This window comes from Somniosus microcephalus, chromosome 19 (assembly GCF_052327205.1).
Source record: "Somniosus microcephalus isolate GS21.2 chromosome 19, FLI_Smic_1.0, whole genome shotgun sequence".
Lineage (NCBI taxonomy): Eukaryota > Metazoa > Chordata > Chondrichthyes > Squaliformes > Somniosidae > Somniosus > Somniosus microcephalus.
In genome coordinates, this window is record NC_141005.1 from 77,898,566 (window position 1) to 77,918,273 (window position 19,708).

At 46.8% G+C, this 19,708-nt stretch overlaps 1 pseudogene across 1 annotated transcript in view; it reads right to left on the reverse strand.

Annotated features, from left to right (window-relative positions):
* The window catches only part of LOC147104936 (uncharacterized), a 108,600-nt pseudogene extending 89,866 nt beyond the window's left edge, over window positions 1–18,734 (reverse strand). Inside the window, exons 1-2 of the transcript XR_015072407.1 lie at window positions 17,991–18,734; window positions 15,810–15,839 (exon numbers count right to left, since the gene is read on the reverse strand). The product of XR_015072407.1 is annotated as an uncharacterized LOC147104936 (transcript). The remainder of the gene's footprint in view (window positions 1–15,809; window positions 15,840–17,990) is intronic.
* Window positions 18,735–19,708: the final 974 nt, after the last annotated feature.

A 19,708-nucleotide genomic window follows, 5' to 3' on the forward strand; every position in this document is an offset into this window, starting at 1 on the left:
CGGATAAGGGATAGTGTATCCTTTATCCGCACTCCCGCAAACCGAATTACTCTGAAAACCGAAGTGTTTTCACTCACCTTCCGAAATCCGAAATTTTCCGAAAACCGAAACACGGCTGGTCCCGAGGTTTTCGGATAAAGGATAGTCTAACTGTATTAATATAAAAAGACTGCCGGATTCCATTTTAGTTATTTTAGGAAGACCTTTCTATATAATTATAAAGATAACTGGAACATCAATGGTAGTCCGGTGAGTTATATTCCCCCTGGTGGTATTGAGAAATATTTGGGAGCTCGAATAGACCCGTGGGCAGGAGTCACCGAGGACAAATGGTCTGCAAAACTTAATACAAGAAAACTTTGGTTTAACCGGAGGTTGTATGTCCGGAAAACTCGCTCTACCGGCAGAATTCACCCCCCGAAAACAGCGCCTGAGTAACCGGCAATGTTGCCGGTTCTGAGTCCGAGTCTCCAACGGTTGCCGAGTTCGTCAGTGGGGGTAGTTCTACAAACTGCCACTACTCGGCCTCTTGGCGCCAGCGGAACTCGGAACACCTCAGAAACCCTGCATCAGGAGTCTCACCCTCCCACGCTGCCGGTAGCCTCTTCTGATCCGCCGCAGAAGAATACTGCGATTATTTCAATCGGATTGTGCAGCAACATGATTTGTCGCCAGCACAGCTATACAATGCCGATGAAACGGGCTTATTTTGGAGGTGTTTGCCAGAATCAACACTTGCTGGGGCTAGTGAGGCTAATGCTTCAGGTTACAAGAAAAATAAAGATCGTGTAACCGTGCTAACATGTGCGAACGCTGCTGGATCACACCGGGTTAAACTTCTCGTCATTGGGAAGTATAAAAATCCCCGTGCATTTAAAAATGTGAGGCACTTATCTGTTGAGTACAAAGCTCAAGCAAATGCTTGGATGGATAAGGAAATCTTTTCAAATTGGTTCCATCATACTTTCGCTCCATCTGTGAGGGAACATTTCCGTAGAATAAGGAAACCTGAAGATAGCAAATGCATTTTATTGCTGGATAATTGTAGAGCCCATCCGCATGAATCCGAGTTGGTTTCTGGAAATATTTTCACCATGTATTTGCCACCAAATGTAAGTTCTCTCATACAACCCATGGACCAGGGCGTTATCCAAAATCTCAAGTGTCATTACAAGAAAGACTTCCTACGTAGACTGATAAGCCAAGATGACAATACAGGTATTCAGGCATTTCAGAAGGAATACTGTGGCAGAGCCATCAAGAGACATTGAATAAACTGTAATAATTCCTTTAGACACCCAGTGGTGCAGTTGTGAACTGCACCTTTAAGCTGTGTGCAGCTTCTTGTATTTTCACGTGATGACGTCATGACGCCGATCACGTGACCCCCAGTTGGCACGGAAAACGTGATGACGTCATGACGTCAGTTGGAAATGGCAGTTGTAAAAGAACTTGCTGAGAAAGGCTGTGAGGAGACACAGACCTGCTGACCTCTGTTCCTGTAAGTTAAAAGTTAAAGTATTGAGGTCATTAAAGTTTGATTAATTCTTTTCACTGCGTTGGACTTCGTTTTTTGGATAGGAACTCCCGTTCCTACATTGGTGACCCCGACCTCGTTGGACAACTTTCTTCGAGATATTCATGATGAATACGAACGCCGTTGCCCTTAAATTGCCGCAGTTCTGGGAACAGCAACCAGAAGCATGGTTTTTCCAAGCAGAAGCCCAGTTTGGTATCCGGGACATTACAGCAGATTCAACCCGTTATTATTACGTGGTTTCAGCTCTGGACAGCGCCACGGCTTCACGTGTCGTCAGCATCCTGGGGAATCCACCGGCAGAGGGGAAGTACTCAGCTTTAAAAGAACGTTTACTACAAGTGTATGCTTTAGCTAAGTCGGAACGGGCACGCAAGCTTATCGCAATGCCGGGTCTTGGGGACTCAAAACCATCAGAATTGATGAGCCAAATGCTCACGCTTTTGGGTTCGGAGCCCCAATGTTTTTTATTTCGAGAGCTCTTCCTCTGTCAGCTACCCGAGCCCGTTCAGGCAGTCTTGGCCAGTTCTATGATTACGGACTGTGCCGAACTGGCTGCAGAGGCAGATAAGTCTTTTATGGTCATACAGCAAAGTTGCGCAGCTACGAGGCCTCTTTCTCCTACGCGAGCAAAATCCAGCCCTCCTTCGTCAGGCTTATGTATGTACCACGCCCGTTTTGGCGTCAGGGTTCGACGCTGCCGTCCACCCTGCAGTTGGGTTGAAAAAAAGGCTCCAGCAGACTCACAAGCCTCGAAGAAGACAGGGGGTGATAAACACACCCAGTTCACCACGACAGTCGGTTCAGCAGGAAAACTCCTCTATGTTACTGATTCCGGAACCGGGCGACGATTCTTGTGTGATACTGGTTCTCAGTGCAGTATTTTGCCAGTTTCAAAGCTGGACCTACAATCTGGCAGTCACGGCCCTTCCCTTGAGGCAGCCAATGGTGCGGCCATTCGTACATTCGGTAAACGGACAGTTAATTTAACTCTTGGAGGTCAACGTTTTGTATGGGAATTTATAACGGCTAAAGTATCACAGGCCATTCTGGGGGCCGATTTTTTTTGTGCCTATGGTTTTCTGGTCGACGTCCAACATTGTCGACTCATTAATGCGTCTACCTTCCATGCAGTTCCTTGTCACCACAGTACTGCTGTCTCCTGGTCGGTTGCCTGTGCGGTTCCATCGCAAGACGTGTTTAAGCGCATACTTGGTGAATTCCCAGAGCTCACCAGGCCTACATTCTCGGCAGCAGTTGCGAAGCACGGGGTGGTGCATTATATTACCACAACGGGATCGCCCGTTTACGCTCGTGCACGAAGATTGGAACCCGGAAAGCTTGTGGCCGCAAAGGCAGAGTTTCGTATTATGGAGCGCCTTGGGATTGTCCGACGCTCCAACAGTCCTTGGTCTTCCCCATTACACATTGTACCCAAACCGGGTGGCGGATGGAGACCTTCTGGGGATTACAGACGCCTTAACAAAGCCACTAGGCCGGATAGGTATCCAATACCACATATACAAGATTTTTCGGCTCATTTGGCCAGCAATTCGATATTTTCCAAAGTGGATCTCGTCCGTGGATACATCAAGTTCCTGTACACCCTCAAGACATCCCCAAGACGGCGGTTATCACACCGTTTGGCCTTATTGAGTTCCTACGCATGCCGTTTGGATTGAAAAATGCAGCTCAGGCTTTTCAGCGGCTGATGGACTCCGTGTTACGGGACCTTTCTTTCATTTTTATTTACTTGGATGATATACTCATTGCTAGTAAAAATAAGGATGAGCACATGGCTCATTTACGTGCACTCTTTGCCCTTCTCAGCCAACATGGCCTCATTATAAATCTAGCCAAATGCCAGTTTGGGTTAACCACCATTGACTTTCTAGGGCACAGGATCACCTCAGAAGGCGCTGTACCACTGGCCACTAAGGTAGAGGCAGTTACGGCTTTCCCGCGGCCTCATATAATTAAATCTCTTCAGGAGTTCCTGGGGATGGTGAATTTTTATCACCGTTTTGTCCCCAAGGCAGCTCAATTAATGCAGCCGCTGTACGAAGCACTTAAAGGGAAGTCGGGTAAAGCGGTTATCATTTGGACACCACAGATGGACCAAGCATTCCTGGACACCAAGGCAGCATTGACAGCTGCAACTATGCTTGCACACCCACTCCCGGGCGCAACCATCGCCCTTACTACAGACTCCTCCGATTACGCCATCGGGGAAGTGCAGGAACAATGGGTTGACGGTACGTGGCAACCATTGGCCTTTTTTAGCCGCCAATTGCGTAAAAAACGAACGAAAATATAGCACCTTTGATAGGGAGTTGCTGGCCTTGTTTTCGGCCATCTGGCATTTTCATTTTCTTTTAGAAGGACGGCTTTTTACGGCATTTGTGGACCATAAACCACTTACTTTTGCAATGGCAAAAACGGTGGCGCCGTGGTCAGCCCGACAACAGCGCCACCTTACATTCATATCTAAATTTACAACGGATTTGCGACATGTGCCTGGCAAAGATAATCTGGTGGCTGATTGCCTGTCACGTGCCCCAGTCCAGACAATTCACCTGGGAATTGATTACGTCGGGTTGGCGAAAGAACAGCAGGCGGATCCTGAAGTTCAGGCGTATCGGACCATGCCTTCTAGCTTGCGGGTAGCCGATGTTATGTTCCAATCAGCAGGAACCACGCTGTTGTGTGACATATCCATGGGAGTGCCCCGACCAATTGTGCCAGTCGAATGGCGCAAGAAGATATTTCATATTATACATGGCTTATCACACCCAGGGATGCGAGCTTCACAACGACTTATGTCCCGTAAGTTTGTGTGGAAAGAGATGCATTTAGACGTTCGTGACTGGACAAACAATTGCATGGACTGTCAAAAGTCGAAGGTTCATCGTCATGCGAAGGCGCCAAGGGCCATCTTTCCAGTGCCTGAACGCCGTTTCGACCATATACATGTGGACTTGGTGGGCCCCCTCCCCATGTCTCGGGGTTTTATGCATCTCCTGACAATAGTAGACCGTACTACCAGGTGGCCAGAGGCGATTCCCTTGGTTGCTACTACCACAGCAGACGTATCCAGGGCATTTATTTCATCGTGGGTGGCCCGTTTTGGTGTGCCATCTGATATCTCCTCTGACCGTGGTCCTCAATTTACGTCAGAATTATGGAATGCAGTTGCACAGGGCTTGGGTACCAAACTGCATCGTACCACCGCTTACCATCCACAAGCAAATGGCTTATGTGAAAGATTTCATCGTTCTTTAAAGGCATCCCTCCGTGCCAGTTTGCGTGGTTCCAACTGGGTGGACAGACTCCCTTGGGTGATGCTAGGCCTCCGTACAGCCCCCAAAGATGACCTCCAGGCTTCATCAGCTGAATTAGTATACGGTCAGGTGCTTCGAGTACCAGGGGATTTCCTCCCTTCACATACAGAATCATGGTCACCTGCTCAGCAGCTTCTTCTGCATCAAGAGGTGGCAAAGAATTTTCTGCCTATTCCAACTTCACATCACGATCTACAGAGGCCTCATGTTCCGGCAGAACTTATGAGTTCCGATTATGTTTTTATTCGGCGGGATGCTCATGGAGATACACTCAGACCACCTTATGATGGACCGTTTCGGGTTATTGCACTGGGGGAGAAATATTTTACGATCAAAATAGGAGAAAAACCGGATACCATCTCCATCGATCGACTTAAACCAGCCCATCTGGATCGGAGTGAACCGGTGGTTGTCGCTCAGCCGCCATTGGCTGCTAGACCAATCCTGAAGCGGCCTATTAAATTGCCTGCTTCGACGTCATCCTCATCTACACCTTCTGCTACGGTTTCCTCCACCCCAGATGTACCGCTTCAGACACAGCCAAATGTGGGCCCAGCTGATAACGATCCAGCGTCCGAAATTCGCAGTCGTTCGGGCAGAATAATTAAACCTCCTACACGTTTGATGCTGTTTGTTAGAGAATTCTGGGGGGGCGCCTGTGGCAGAGCCATCAAGAGACATCGAATAAACTGTAATAATTCCTTTAGACACCCAGTGGTGCACCTTTAAGCTGTGTGCAGCTTCTTGTATTTTCACGTGATGAAGTCATGACGCCGATCACGACGCCGATCACGTGACCCCCAGTTGGCACGGAAAACGTGATGACGTCATGGCGTCAGTTGGCAGTTGGAAAGAGCTTTTCTGAGAAAGGCTGTGAGGAGACACAGACCTGCTGACCTCTGTTCCTGTAAGTTAAAAGTTAAAGTATTGAGTTCATTAAAATTTGATTCATTCTTTTCACTGCGTTGGACTTCGTTTTTTGGATAGGAACTCCCGTTCCTACAATACAATCTTAAAGATGCCATCTTTAATGTTGCATGTTCCTGGAAATTGGTGAAAGGTCACACTTTGAGACAAGCCTGGTGCAAATTGTGGCCTTCTGTAATGTTTGCTGAAGGTTCTTCTTCAGAGGAGGAATTTCGTGGGTTCAATGTTCGTCCACGGAAGACTGCAGTCATGGAAATGGCTGACATGGTGAAAGATGTAGGCCCAGCAAACCCTCTACGTCACCTCAGTGAATGTGATATTGAGCAGTGGGTTGGTGCCGATAGAGAAGGTGCTGTCATGCATTTGCTAAGTGATGATGAAATAATGGAGAATGTTTTGAATCCAAGGAAAGAAAAGGAAAGTGTGATGGAAAATGAAGACGATGAGATTTCTGAAGTGAACAAGATTTCTTGGGCTAAAGCTGCAGCAGATCTTGCTTCATTCATCAAATTTGCTGAAAGCCGTTCTTGCTATTCTGCCCAAGAAGTTATGCAGCTCCATATTCTGCAGTCTACCTTTCTGCAAAGAAGGCAAGAGTCCACTAAGCAAGCAGACATCCGGGACATGTTTAAGAAAGCTTCCAAAAGAGTTGGAGCACTGGAAGTGCCTGAAGAATCTGTTGAAGTGCATGATCCTGATGAACCAGTTGGCTTGGAATAAGTGTACAGTCAACCACCGTACAGTACTTTATACTGTACAGTCATTTAAGTTTTGGTGCACTGCACAGTCGTTTATAAGTTTTGTTTTACTGTTAATAGTAAAACAAAACTTATAAACGACTTAACAGTAAAACAAAACTTATAAACGACTTAAGTCGTTTAATAATTTAACAGTAAAACAAAACTTATAAAGAGTTATGGATTACCATCAACTGGCAGTACTGTACTTAATCAAGCATCTTTCATCATCCATTTAACACAACATTCGGTAGGTGAGTACCTAATCACTGTGTATTGCACATTTCTTGATTTTTAAATTTTTCTTAGTTAAAAACAGCCTGGGTAGATAATCCGTTCACCACTCCGGAACTTTTGATAGATCGGCATCACGCCGGTCCCGTCGGTGCCGGATATCAGAACTTTTCCTGTATATGGGTAGAGAACCTAAAGAAAGTTGAATTAAAACCAACACAGAAGATTGAAATCTTGAAAACTCATATGATCCCACGGATTTATCATCTTACATTAACCGAAGTATCACAGAATACACTTATTAATTTGGATTTAATGATTAAAAAGGCAGCAAAGGAGATACTTCATCTCCCAGCTGAAGTTACAGATGGTATCTTATATGCAAGAAGCAGAGACGGAGGCCTCGGGCTGCCCAAGCTTGAAATACAAATTCCTTCTGCAATAATTAGAAAGCTTGAATCCCTTGAAAGATCTAACGACACAATTATTAAAGCATCCTTCCAATATTGTGGCAAAAATAATCAAGAAAACATCACGAGGCTCAGGAATTTGAAATCCCTTACGGAGATTGAAAGGTTTTTTGAATCTGTTCCATCTCAATCTTCCCATGACAACTATCAATTTGGATTACCAAGTATTCCTGAGGAGCCGAACGGAGAGTTGGTGAACCAGGATAGGGAGTGGTTCAGACCCCCGGAGCCATCATTGGATGAGATGATGAGAGCTATTTGTGGAACTAAAAAAGTCAATAAACCAGTCAACAGATATGCTGACTGGAGGAAATGGGAATTTGCTAGGTGGGCAGAACTTCAATGCCAAGGATCCGGTATTCTTTATTATAGAGATGACAGAGTATCTAACTCTTGGATGAACACTGGGTACATTCGTAAACAATCACAATACATTATAGGATTATTGTTGGTGTAACCTTTATCCGACAAGGTTAACTCTTTCATATGGTCGCAAGCATGCGAATAAAACTTGTAGACGTTGCTCAATGGCGAGCGAGTCGTTAGCACATATATCAGGAAGATGCCCCGCTGTTAAGAACGCGAGAATTAAATGTCATAATAAGATTCAAGATAAGTTAAAAGAACTAGTGTCCAAATACGAGTGGACGATACATTCTGAGCCCAGATTTATAACTCAAGATGGACAACTGTGGAAACCTGACATCATTTTCACAAGAGGATAAAGTGGCGGTGGTTGATGTGACAGTGCGTTTTGAGGATAATAATAGGGCACTCGAAAAGGCGTGGGCGGAAAAAGTGACAAAATATAAACATCTGGAACCACTGATCATAGAGATGACGAAGGGAGCATCGATCGAATTTTTTGGTTTTGTAATGGGAGCCAGAGGCAAATGGCTCGAATTAAATAATACTCATGCAATTTTTAAAGATTGAGAGGTTCATTACCTTCTCTAAGCAAATGTCCAGTTTAACAATAGCATTAATATTGGAAATGTTACAGATATTTAATGATATTTGATTCCCGGTGTATTGTCTCTACGTTATAATTAGTTGCACACTAAGTTTTTATGTATATAGTTCTTGCATGTAATAATGCTATTCATGTTAAAAGGGGGTTAGCGACAATGTGTTGTTCAGCCATTGTTACGATTGTGAATGTTATGTATAATGTTGCACAACCATCAAATGATGACTGGGGTATAAAGTTAAGAGAACTAACCAACGACACTTTTTTTTTTGAGGTGAAAGCCACGCTTGGTCATTCAGGAGCCACCTGTAACTGGTCTATAACATAGAAATCACCCTGTCCTCTTTAACATCCGAGTACTCGGTCTTTCTTTGGTCTGTGTGTAATCGCTGGATGTGAACTCGTGGACGAACCACGTTAAGACTCGGAACAGACACTCACTTAATGGGGCTTCGGCCCCACGAGTGTAACAAAAATAGTAAATAGTCTATTAAGTAAAGGCATGGCAGGGCAGCTCAGTCCCGTGGAATGCACATCCTGTGCCATGTGGGGACTCCAGGACGCTTCCTGTGTCCTGCACAACCACATGTGCAGGAAGTGTTGTCAGCTGGAGGAGCTCGAGCTCCGGGATTTGGAGCTTGAGCAGCAGCTGGCCTCATTGTGATGCATCCGTGAGGCTCAGAGCTTCGTGGTTAGCACATTTTAGGAGGTGGTCATCTCGCAGTTAAAGAGTGTGCAGGCAGAAACAGAATGGGTGACCACCAGACAGAAGAGGAGGACCAGGCAGGGAGTGCAGGAGTCCCCTGACTGCATCTTGCTCTCCAACCAGTATTTGGTTCTGAGTACTGGTGAGGGTGATGGTTCCTCTGGGGAGTATAGCCAGAGCTAAGTCTGCAGCACCACGGGTGGCTCAGCTGTACAGTGGGGGGGGGGGGGGGGCGGAAGGAGGAAAAAGAGTGGGAAAGCAATAGTGGTAGGGGGATTCGATAGTTAGGAGTTAGGGGAGCAGACAGGCGTTTCTGCGGCCGCAGAGGTGACTCCAGGATGGTATGTTGCCTCCCTGGTACCAGGGTCAAGGATGTCACCGAGCGGCTGCCGAACATTGAAGCAGGAGTGTGAACAGCCAGAGGTCATGGTCCATATCGGGACCAACAACATAGGTAGAAAGAGGGATGATGTCCTCCAGGCAGATTTCAGGGAGCTCAGAGATTAAAAAGCAGGACCTCAAAGGTAGTAATTTCCAGTAGTGAGTATAAAAATAGGAGGATAATGCAGATGAATGTGTAGCTGGAGAGATGGTGCAGGAGGGAGGGCTTTAGATTCCTGGGGCATTGGGACCGGTTCTGGGGGAGGTGGGACCTGCACAGGCCGGACGGTTTCGGAGCAAATATCCTCGCGGGGAGTTGAAACTAATTTGGCAGGGGAATGCGCACCAGGGCGGCGGCAGTGGCAGTACAAAAAGCGAGCCCCAGGACCAGGTAGGCCTCAGAGCAGCTGAGCAGACCTGTGAGGAGCAGGACAGGCGGCAGTACAAAAAGTGAGCCCCAGGACCAGGTAGGCCTCAGAGTGGCTGAGCGGACCTGTGAGGAGCGGGAGTGGCAGCAGGACAAAAAGCGAGCCCCGGGACCAGGTAGGCCTCAGAGCGGCTGAGCGGACCTGTGAGGAGCGGGAGCGGCGGCAGTACAAAAAGCGAGCCCAGGACCAGGTAGGCTTACCAATCAGAGAGCGAAGTACAAAGTAATCGAAGTGTGATGTCACCAGAAAGCAGGTAAGAGATTTGTTGGTGAGTATTTCTCTTTCTCCTTTTTTCCAAACTTAAATCCTGTGGTTTATAGTTTCTGGGGTCTCTGGTGTAACGGGGACTGCTGGTAAACAAGGGCCCGTGAGTATATCATTAAATTGTAGATTGGTGGTATTGATTTGATTTAATTTAATTTGAATTAAATAAAGGGTAAGTCATGTCAGGACAGCCTGGCGCCGTAGTATGCTCCTCCTGTACTATGTGGGAAATCAGGGACACTTCCGGTGTCCCTGACGACCATGTGTGCGGGAAGTGTATGCAGCTGCAGCTACTGACAGACCGCATTGCGGCGCTGGAGCTGCGAATGGATACATACTGGAGCATTTGCAATGCTGAGGACGTCGTGGATAACACGTTTAGGGAGGTGGTCACACCACAAGTAAAGGTTCCACAGACAGGAAGGGAATGGGTGACCGCCAGGCACAGTAGTAGGCGCAGGCAGGTAGTGCAGGGGTCCCCTGTGGACATCCCCCTCTCAAACGGATATACCGCTTTGGATATTGTTGGAGCGAATGGCTTACCAGGAGAAGGCAGCAGCAGCCAACTTCCTGGCACCAGGGGTGGTTCTGCTGCACAGGGAAGAAAAAGAGGGATAGAGCTATAGTAACAGGGGATTCTACTGTAAAGGGAATAGATAGGCATTTCTGCAGCCACAAACTTGACTCCAGGATGGTATGTTGCCTCCCTGCTGCAAGGGTCAAGGATGTCTCAGAGTGGCTGCAGAACATTTTGGAAGGGGAGGGTGAACAGCCAGTTGTCGTGGTGCATATAGGTACCAATGATATAGGTAAAAAACAGGATGAGGTCCTAAAAGCTGAATATAGGGAGTTAGGAGGTAAATTAAAAAATAGGGCCTCAAAGGTAGTAATCTCAGGATTTCTACCAGTGCCATGTGCAAGTCAGAGTAGAAATAGAAGGATATTTCAGATGAATACGTGGCTAGAGGAATGGTGCAAGGGGGAGGGATTCAAATTCCTGGGACATTGGAACCGGTTCTGGGGGAGGTGGGAGCAGTACAAACCGGACGGTCTGCACCTGGGCAGGATCGGGACCGATGTCCTAGGGGGAGCGTTTGCTAGTGCTCTGGGGGAGGGTTTAAACTAAAATGGCAGGGGGTTGGGAACCTGAGCAGGGAGACAGAGGAAATGGAAACAAGGATAGAAGCAAAAGACAGGAAGGAGAAAAACAAAGGTGGCAGTCAGAGAAATCAAGGGTTTAAATCAAACAGGGCCACAGTAAATAATAATTCTAAAAGGTCTAAGAGCGTAAAAAAAACAAGCCTGAAGGCTTTGTGTCTTAATGCGAGGAGCATTCGCAATAAGGTGGATGAATTAGCTGCACAAATAGAGGTAAACGAATATGATATGATTGGCATTACGGAAACATGGCTTCAGGGTGACCAAAGCTGGGAACTCAACATCCAGGCGTATACAATATTCAAGAAAGACAGGCAAAAGGAAAAGGAGGTGGGGTAGCATTGCTGGTTAAAGAGGGGATTAACACAATTGTAAGGAAGGATATGAGCTCTGATGGTGTGGAATCTGTATGGGTAGAACTGAGAAATACCAAAGGGCAGAAAACATTAGTGGGAGTGGTATATAGACCCCCCCAAACAGTAATGCGGAGGTTGGGGATGGCATTAAACGGGAAATTAGAGTGTGCAATAAGGTCACAGCAGTTATCATGGGTGACTTTAATCTACATATAGATTGGGCTAACCAAATTAGTAACAATACTGTGCAGGAGGAATTCCTGGAATGTATACAGGATGGTTTCCTGGACCAATATGTCATCTTAGACTGGGAATTATGTAAAGAGAAAGGATTAATTAGCAATCTTGTTGTGAGAGGCCCCTTGGGTCGGAGCGATCATAATAGGATAGAATTCTTCATTAAGATGGAGTGTGAGGAAATTGACTCAGAGACTCGGGTCCTGAATTTAAATAAAGGAAACTACGATGGTTTGAGGCGCGAGTTGGGTAGGACTGATTGGGGAATGTCAATCAGAGGGTTGACGGTGGATAGGTAATGGCAAACATTCAAAGATCGCATGGATGAACTACAGAATTTGTTCATCCCAGTTTGGCATCAAAATAAAACAAAAAAGGTGACTCAACCGTGGCTAACAAGGGAAATTAGGGATAGCATAAGATCCAAGGTGGGGACATATAAATTGGCCAAAAAAAGCAGTAAACCTGAAGATTGGGAGCAGTTTAGGATTCAGCAAAGGAGGACAAAAGGATTAATTAAGAGGGGGAAATAGAGTATGAGAGTAAGCTTGCAGGAAACATAAAAACTGACTTGTAAAAGCTTTTATAGATATGTGAAGCGAAAAAGATTGGTGAAGTCAAGCATAGGTCCCTTGCAGACAGAATCAGGGGAATTTATAATGGGGAACAAAGAAAAGGCAGACCAATTAAATACATACTTTGGTTCTGTCTTCACAAAGGAGGACACAAATAACCTCCCCGAGATGTCAGGGAACATAGGGTCTAATGAGGGAGGAACTGAAAGAAATCAGTATTTGTAAGGAAATGGTGTTAGGGAAATTGACGGGATTGAAGGCCGATAAATCCCCAGGGCCTGATAATCTACATCCTAGGGTACTTAAGGAAGTGGCCCTAGAAATAGTAGATGCATTGCTGGTCATCTTCCAGAATTCAACAGACTCTGGAACAGTACCCATGGATTGGAGGGTAGCTAATGTTACCCCACTATTCAAAAAAGGTGGTAGAGAGAAAACGGGGAATTATAGACCGGTAAGCCTGACATCGGTAGTGGGGAAAATGCTAGAGTCCATTATAAAGGATGTAATAGCAGAGCACTTGGAAAACAGTGACAGGATCGGACAAAGTCAACATGGATTTACAAAAGGTAAATCGTGCTTGACCAATCTACTGGAATTTTTTGAGGATGTAGCTGGTAAAATAGATAAGGGAGAACCAGTGGATGTGGTGTATTTGGATTTTCAGAAGGCTTTCGATAAGGTCCCGCATAAGAGATTAGCGTGTAAAGTTAAGGCACATGGGATTGGGGGCAAGGTATTAACTTGGATAGAGAACTGGTTGGCAGACAGAAAGCAAAGAGTTGGAATAAACGGGTCTTTCTCCGAGTGGCAGGCAGTTACTAGTGGGGTACCGCAGGGATCGGTCCTCGGACCCCAGCTATTCACAATATACATTAACTAGCTGGGGAGCCCCGCGTTGCGAGGGCAATTTTGGGGCGCGAGGGCAATTTTGGGGCGCTTGGTCTCCCTGCCCGTGTCCCCCCTCTCCCTGTCATGTCCTCTCCCTCCCCTCGCCCACCCGCTCCCCTCCCCCGCCCCCCCTCCTCCCCTCCCGTCGCCCACCCCCACCCCTGTCTGTGTCCCTCCCTCCCCCGCTCCCCTCTGTCCCTCTGTCCCTCTCTCCGGCCCCTCCCCCTGCCTACCTGAGGTCCGGTGATGTAATATCTCCAAGTTTGCAGACGACACAAAGCTGGGTGGGCGTGTGTGCTGTGAGGAGGATGCCGAGAAACTCCAGTATGATTTGGACAGGTTGAGTGATTGGGCAGAAGCATAGCAGATGCAATATAATGTGGATAAATGCAAGGTTATCCACTTTGGTGTCAAAAACAGGAAGGCAGATTATTATCTGAATGGCAATAGATTGGGAGAAGGGGAAGTGCAACGAGACCTGGGTGTCCTTATGCACCAGTCACTGAAGGTAAGCATGCAAGTGCAGCAGGCGGTTAAGGCGGCAAATGTTATGTTGGCCTTCGTAGCGAGAGGGTTCGAGTACAGGAACATGGATGTTTTGCTGCAGTTGTACAGGGCCTTGGTGAGACCACATCTTGAGTATTGTGTGCAGTTTTGGTCGCCTTATCTCAGGAAGGATGTTCTTGCCATGGAGGGAGTGCAGCGAAGATTCACCAGGCCGATACCTGGGATGGCAGAAATGACGTATGAGAGATTGGGCTTATACTCACTGGAGTTTAGAAGAATGAGAGGGGATCTCATTGAAACGTATAAAATTCTGACAGGACTGACCAGGCGAGATGCAGTAAGGATGTTCCCGATGGTCCGGGCGTGCAGAACCAGGGGTCACAGTCTAAGGATAAGGGGTATGCCATTTAGGACAGAAATGAGGAGGAATTTCTTCACCCAGAGAGTGGTGAACCTATGGAATTCTCTACCGCAGAAAGCAGTAGAGGCCAATTCATTAAATATATTCATTCAAGAAGGAGTTGGATATATTTCTTAAGGCTAAAGGGATCAAGGGGTATGGGGAGAAAGCAGAGACCGGGTACTGAATTTGGATGATCAGCCATGATCACACTGAATGACGGAGCAGGCTCGAGGGGCCTACTCCTGCTCCTATCTTCTATGTTTCTATGGCTGGCGATTTCAACAAAGCCAATCTGAAGAAAGTACTGCCTAAGTACCATCATCATATTACCTGCCCAACGCGAGCCAAGAACACACTAGATCACGTTTACACTCCGTTCCGGGATGGATACAAAGCCCTCCCCCGCCCTCCCTTCAGCAAATCAATTCACGACTCCATCCTGCTGCTACCCACCTATAGGCAGAAACTGAAACAGGAAAGGCCTGTGATGAGATCTCCACAACGCTGGTCGGATCAATCAGACGCTATGTTACAAGTCTGTTTTGATTCCACTGACTGGGATATGTTCCGGAATGCCTCGGACAATGACATCAACACATATACAGATTCAGTCATTAGTTTCATAAACAAGTGCATCGACGACGTTGTTCCGAGGATTGTTGTACGAACATTTCCCAACCAGAAACCATGTGTAAATGGCGATATCCGTGCTATGCTAAAAGCACGGTCCATCGCATTCAACTCTGGGGACACGGATGAGTACAAGAAATCAAGGTACGACCTCAGAAAAACCATCAAAAATGCAAAAAGACAATACACGGATTAAGTGGAGTCACACTATCATAGCTCAGATTCGCGAAGGATGTGGAGTGGACTACAATCTATTACAGACTACAAAGGGAAACCCAGCTGTGTCATGCCCAGCAATGCCTCTCTCCTGGACGAGCTCAACACTTTTTACACCCAGTTTGAGGCCAACAACAACTGGCCTGTTACAAGGGCGCCCGCGGCTCAGGACGACTGGGTCTTCTCAAACTCCGTGGCTGACGTGAGCAAGACTTTTAAGAGAGTGAACACCCACAAAGCACCGGTTCCAGATGGAATCCCTGGGCATGTCCTTAGAGCATGCGCTGACCAGCTGGCAGCCGTGTTTACGGATATATTCAACCGTTCACTGTACCAGTCTGTAGTCCCCACCCGCTTCAAGATGATATCGGTTATTCCAGTCCCCAAAAAAACAAAAGTAACCTGTTTAAACGACTACCGCCCCATGGCACTCACTTCTGTCATCATGAAGTGCTTTGAGAGGCTGGTCAAAACCCACATGAACTCCTTACTACGTGACACACTGGACCCACTCCAATTTGCCTACCGCCCAAACAGATCTAGGGATGATGCCATCGCCACTATACTGCACACTGCCTCATCACACCTGGATAAGAGGAACACCTATGTGAGAATGTTGTTCATTGATTATAGTTCAGCATTCAATACCATTATCCCCTCCAAGCTTGTCAACAAGCTCAGTGAGCTAGGACTGAACACCTCCCTATGCAACTGGATCCTGGACTTCCTGACGGGCAGACCCCAGGTGGTGAAAATAGGCAGTAACACCTCCTCCACACTGATCCTGAACACGGGAGCTCCCCAGGGTTGTGTGCTCAGCCCCCTTCTGTACTCAGTTTACTCACGATTGCGTGGCCACGCAGAACTCCAACTCCATCATCAAGTTTGCTGATGACACTACAGTTGTAGGCCTGATCACAGATGGAGACGAGACAGGCTACAGGGAGGAGGTAAGAGCCCTAGCAGAATGGTGCAAGTACAACAACCTCTCCCTCAACATCAGCAAAACAAAGATGATGATCGTGGACTACAGGAAGTGGCAGGGGGAGGGACACACCCCAATCTACATCGAAGGGGCTGAGGTGGAGAGGGTCAGCAGCTTCAAATTCCTGGGTGTATTCATTACGGAGAACTTAACATGGTCCCATCACATCGACGTCGTAACCAAGAAGGCATGCCAACGCCTGTTCTTCCTCAGGAGACTGAAGAAATTGGGAATGGCCCTCCAGATTCTCACCAACTTCTACCAGTGCACCATCGAGAGTATCCTGTCCGGCTGCATCACTACCTGGTATGGCAACTTTACCGCCAGACCGCAAGGCTCTACAGATGGTGGTGAAAGCTGCACAACACACTATAGGAATTAAACTACCTGCTGTGCAGGATATCTACCCTGAGAGGTGCCGGGGGAAGGCCCGGAGAATCATCAAAGACGCGAGCCACCCCAGCCACAACTTCTTCGCCCTGCTCCCGTCCGGTAAGATAACGAAGCATACGGTCTCGTACCAGCTGGTTTCGAAACAGCTTCTACCCCCAGGCCATAAGACTCATGAACGTATAATTTATTATTTATTACTGTTGTCTTATTTATTATTACTGTATTTCTATCAGTATTATCATTGCTATGCCATATTTATTCCAACGTTGGGAGGACTTGTAAAAATCAACATTTCATTGTACAGTACACACGTCTGCTGCATATATATGACAAATAAAATTGAATTGAATTGACTGCTCATGCAATATGTGCCATGGCCAATCAGGGTTACCTTGGGAAGAAACTGTGAGGTGTAAATGAAATTTTTTTCCTGAATTTCAAGGAATTGTAAATCTCCCCAAACCTCAGGCACTGCTGCCATTGTGTCTTGTTAACGCTATCAGGGAGGAAACTGAGTTGGTGCAGTACTGACCTCATTGCTAAGCCCAAGCCCGACTATCCACCCAGCAATAGTGAGACTGTGGGAAGGGGAGCTCCCACTGTTAACTATTTATTAGAGAATTCATTTGACTCTTTGGCCCAATGTGAATGGGAAGAGAAACTATTACTGCTTTTGTCCACAACACTGCAAACAATGGAGGAGAACGAGGAATAAACATTTTAGCTCAATGATGAAATGAGTAAATAAATCCACAACTACTGGTAACACCACAAGAGGTGTTTCTGTTTAAATATCTTGGTATGGTGCTACATTAGGGTTGCAACTAAAATATAACGAAGAGGCTTCAGGAAATGATACTGAGTGTATGACATATTGAGCCCGGAGAAAGAGCGTAGCTGATGGTATTTCTGGGCCAAGACTTTAAGTTTGATGACATCCTCAGGAGCCCAGAAGAGAGAGAATCGGCTCGGAGTGCAGTGAAACAGTTACCATTTCAGGAAAGGAGAAACTCCAGTCAGTGGGAATGAGACAAGAGATGCAACCGACTCGAGGAATTTCGCGATCATGGCAGGGTGACCTGCGCGCACACACCTGCTTAAGGGCCGGACACAACCGCGATGAAACTACAAAGAAAAGCGGCGATACAATTGAGAATTTGTATCTGATACACAAGAAACAAACAATTCAAAACGAGGAACGCGAGCGGCTTTTTAGTAAATTTCAAAAACTTGCTAAAAATAAAATCACGTCCGTAGTAGAATTTCCAAAAGATTTTCAAGCTCCCTGAGGATCGCATTAAGACATGGATGGAAATTCTACTGCTATTTTCAACCAGCAAACTGAATCCAACACAGGTCCTAATCCTCCTCTTGTTCACGGAAGCAAATTGCTAGTTGTCGCGAAATGGCATTTTGTGATCATTATTCATGAGATGAACAGAAACCCTGTTGTGCGCCGGTGAACCGTGCAGGATCCACTGCCGTGTGATTCGGAGTAAAATCCTGCAGTGCGCACAGAGATAACACTGATAGGAGAGATCCTACCCCTCAGTCCATGGAATCCCATGATAATGATGCTTTCTTTTTATTTACTAAACACATTGTCGATCAAGCAAAGTACCCTGGAATTAATAAACTGGACACACACCAATGAATGAGCAGAAACCGCAAGAGCCAAAAATCTACAGTTACTTCAGCACCTTCCCGCCGTAACTTCGCGGTATCCTGGCCTGGCACGGTAGTTTCCAGGATTGTCCATTGGTGGAAGAACTTCCACCTCCATCCCACCCGAACAATGCCATCAGTGTAAGAGCGAGCAGGGCTGAGGGCGGGGACTGGGAAGATCGCCAGGTTAACTGGAGAAGAGAACAATGCTAGAATTGGGGTAAAGGAGGAAAGAAAGGTTTGCATTTATATAGCGTCTTTCACAACCACCAGACATCCGAAAGCGCTTTATAGCCAATGAAGTACTTTTTGAAGTGTAGTCATTGTTGTAACGTAGGAAATGTGGCAGCCAATTTTGCACACAGCAAGGTCCCACAAACAGCAATGTGATAATGACCAGATCGCCTGTTTTTGTTATGTTGATTGAGGGATAAATATTGGCCAGGACACTGGGAATTTCCCTGCTCTTGTTCGAAATAGTGCCATGGGATCTTTTACGCCCACCTGAGAGAGCAGATGGGATCTCGGTTTAACGTCTCATCCAAAAGACGGCACCTCCAACAGTGCAGCACTGGAGTGTCGGTCTAGATTTTTGTGCTCAAGTCTCTGGAGTGAGACTTAGAACCCACAACCTTCTGATTCAGAGGCGAGGGTGCTACCAACTGAGCCACTGGTTGACACACACATGGGTAGGAAGGGAAAGGGAAGGTTAAGAAGGTGAGAATAAAGAACAGGGGAGAAGTTGTAAACAGTGTTTTTTGGTAGCGGGGGTGGGGGGGGGGGAAGAGGAGCAGGGAAAAGTTCGGAGCAGCACTCTGGGCTAGGAAAGATTGCCAGCATGAACTGGGGTGGGACAAGACTGCCCTTCGACTGAGGGAAGATAAATTCCAGCTTGGATGGGATGGGAGTGGGTGGGTGAAGAGTGCCAGGTTTAAAGTTGGGGGGTGAAGGATGAGGGAGAATATTGTCAACTTGAACTAGGAGGGTTGGAGAAGAAAGTCACTTTGAAAGGATGAGTTGCAATGTCGATGAATTGGGTCTGTGGAGCGTAGAGTGCCTTTGTGAACTGGGCTGGTGAGGGATTAGATGTGGGAGATGAACTACTGAGGTAACTCTTGGGTGATGGTGTGGTTGGTCAGTTAAAAATCCAAATAAGACTTTGTTTTTCTTCTTCAAATTAAAAAAAATCTATTAATTGCTAAGTATAAAATGCTTAAACATTAACAAGGATGCTTAATTTTAACAAAAATTAAAATTTCTTTCCCTGGGAAGCACCAATTTTGTACCTTCAACATTGGTATTTCCCCTTCATGGTTCTTGTTGTTTATACCCGCTACTGAAGGTACAAGGCCCGGGTAACTACAGGCTATCACAGGGCGGGGCAGCTCTTGAGGGGTCAGCCTTTGCTAGATTGGCCGGAGACAGTCCGATACCGATCAGCTTATACCGACTTCAATGGGTAAAAGTCACCTCACTCCCACTTCATCGATTGGACCCAATTTATACCCCAAACATCAACCTGGCAGCTCACACCCGGCCCTCCCTCCCGCCCTAACATCAGCCTGGCAGCTCACACCCGGCCCGCCCTCACATCAGCCTGGCAGCTCACACCCGGCCCTCCCGCCCGTCGCCACTCGCCCTTTCCTCACACGGTCTGTCCCCAAGCGCGGGCCTCGCCGGTTGCTGCCGCCACAGTG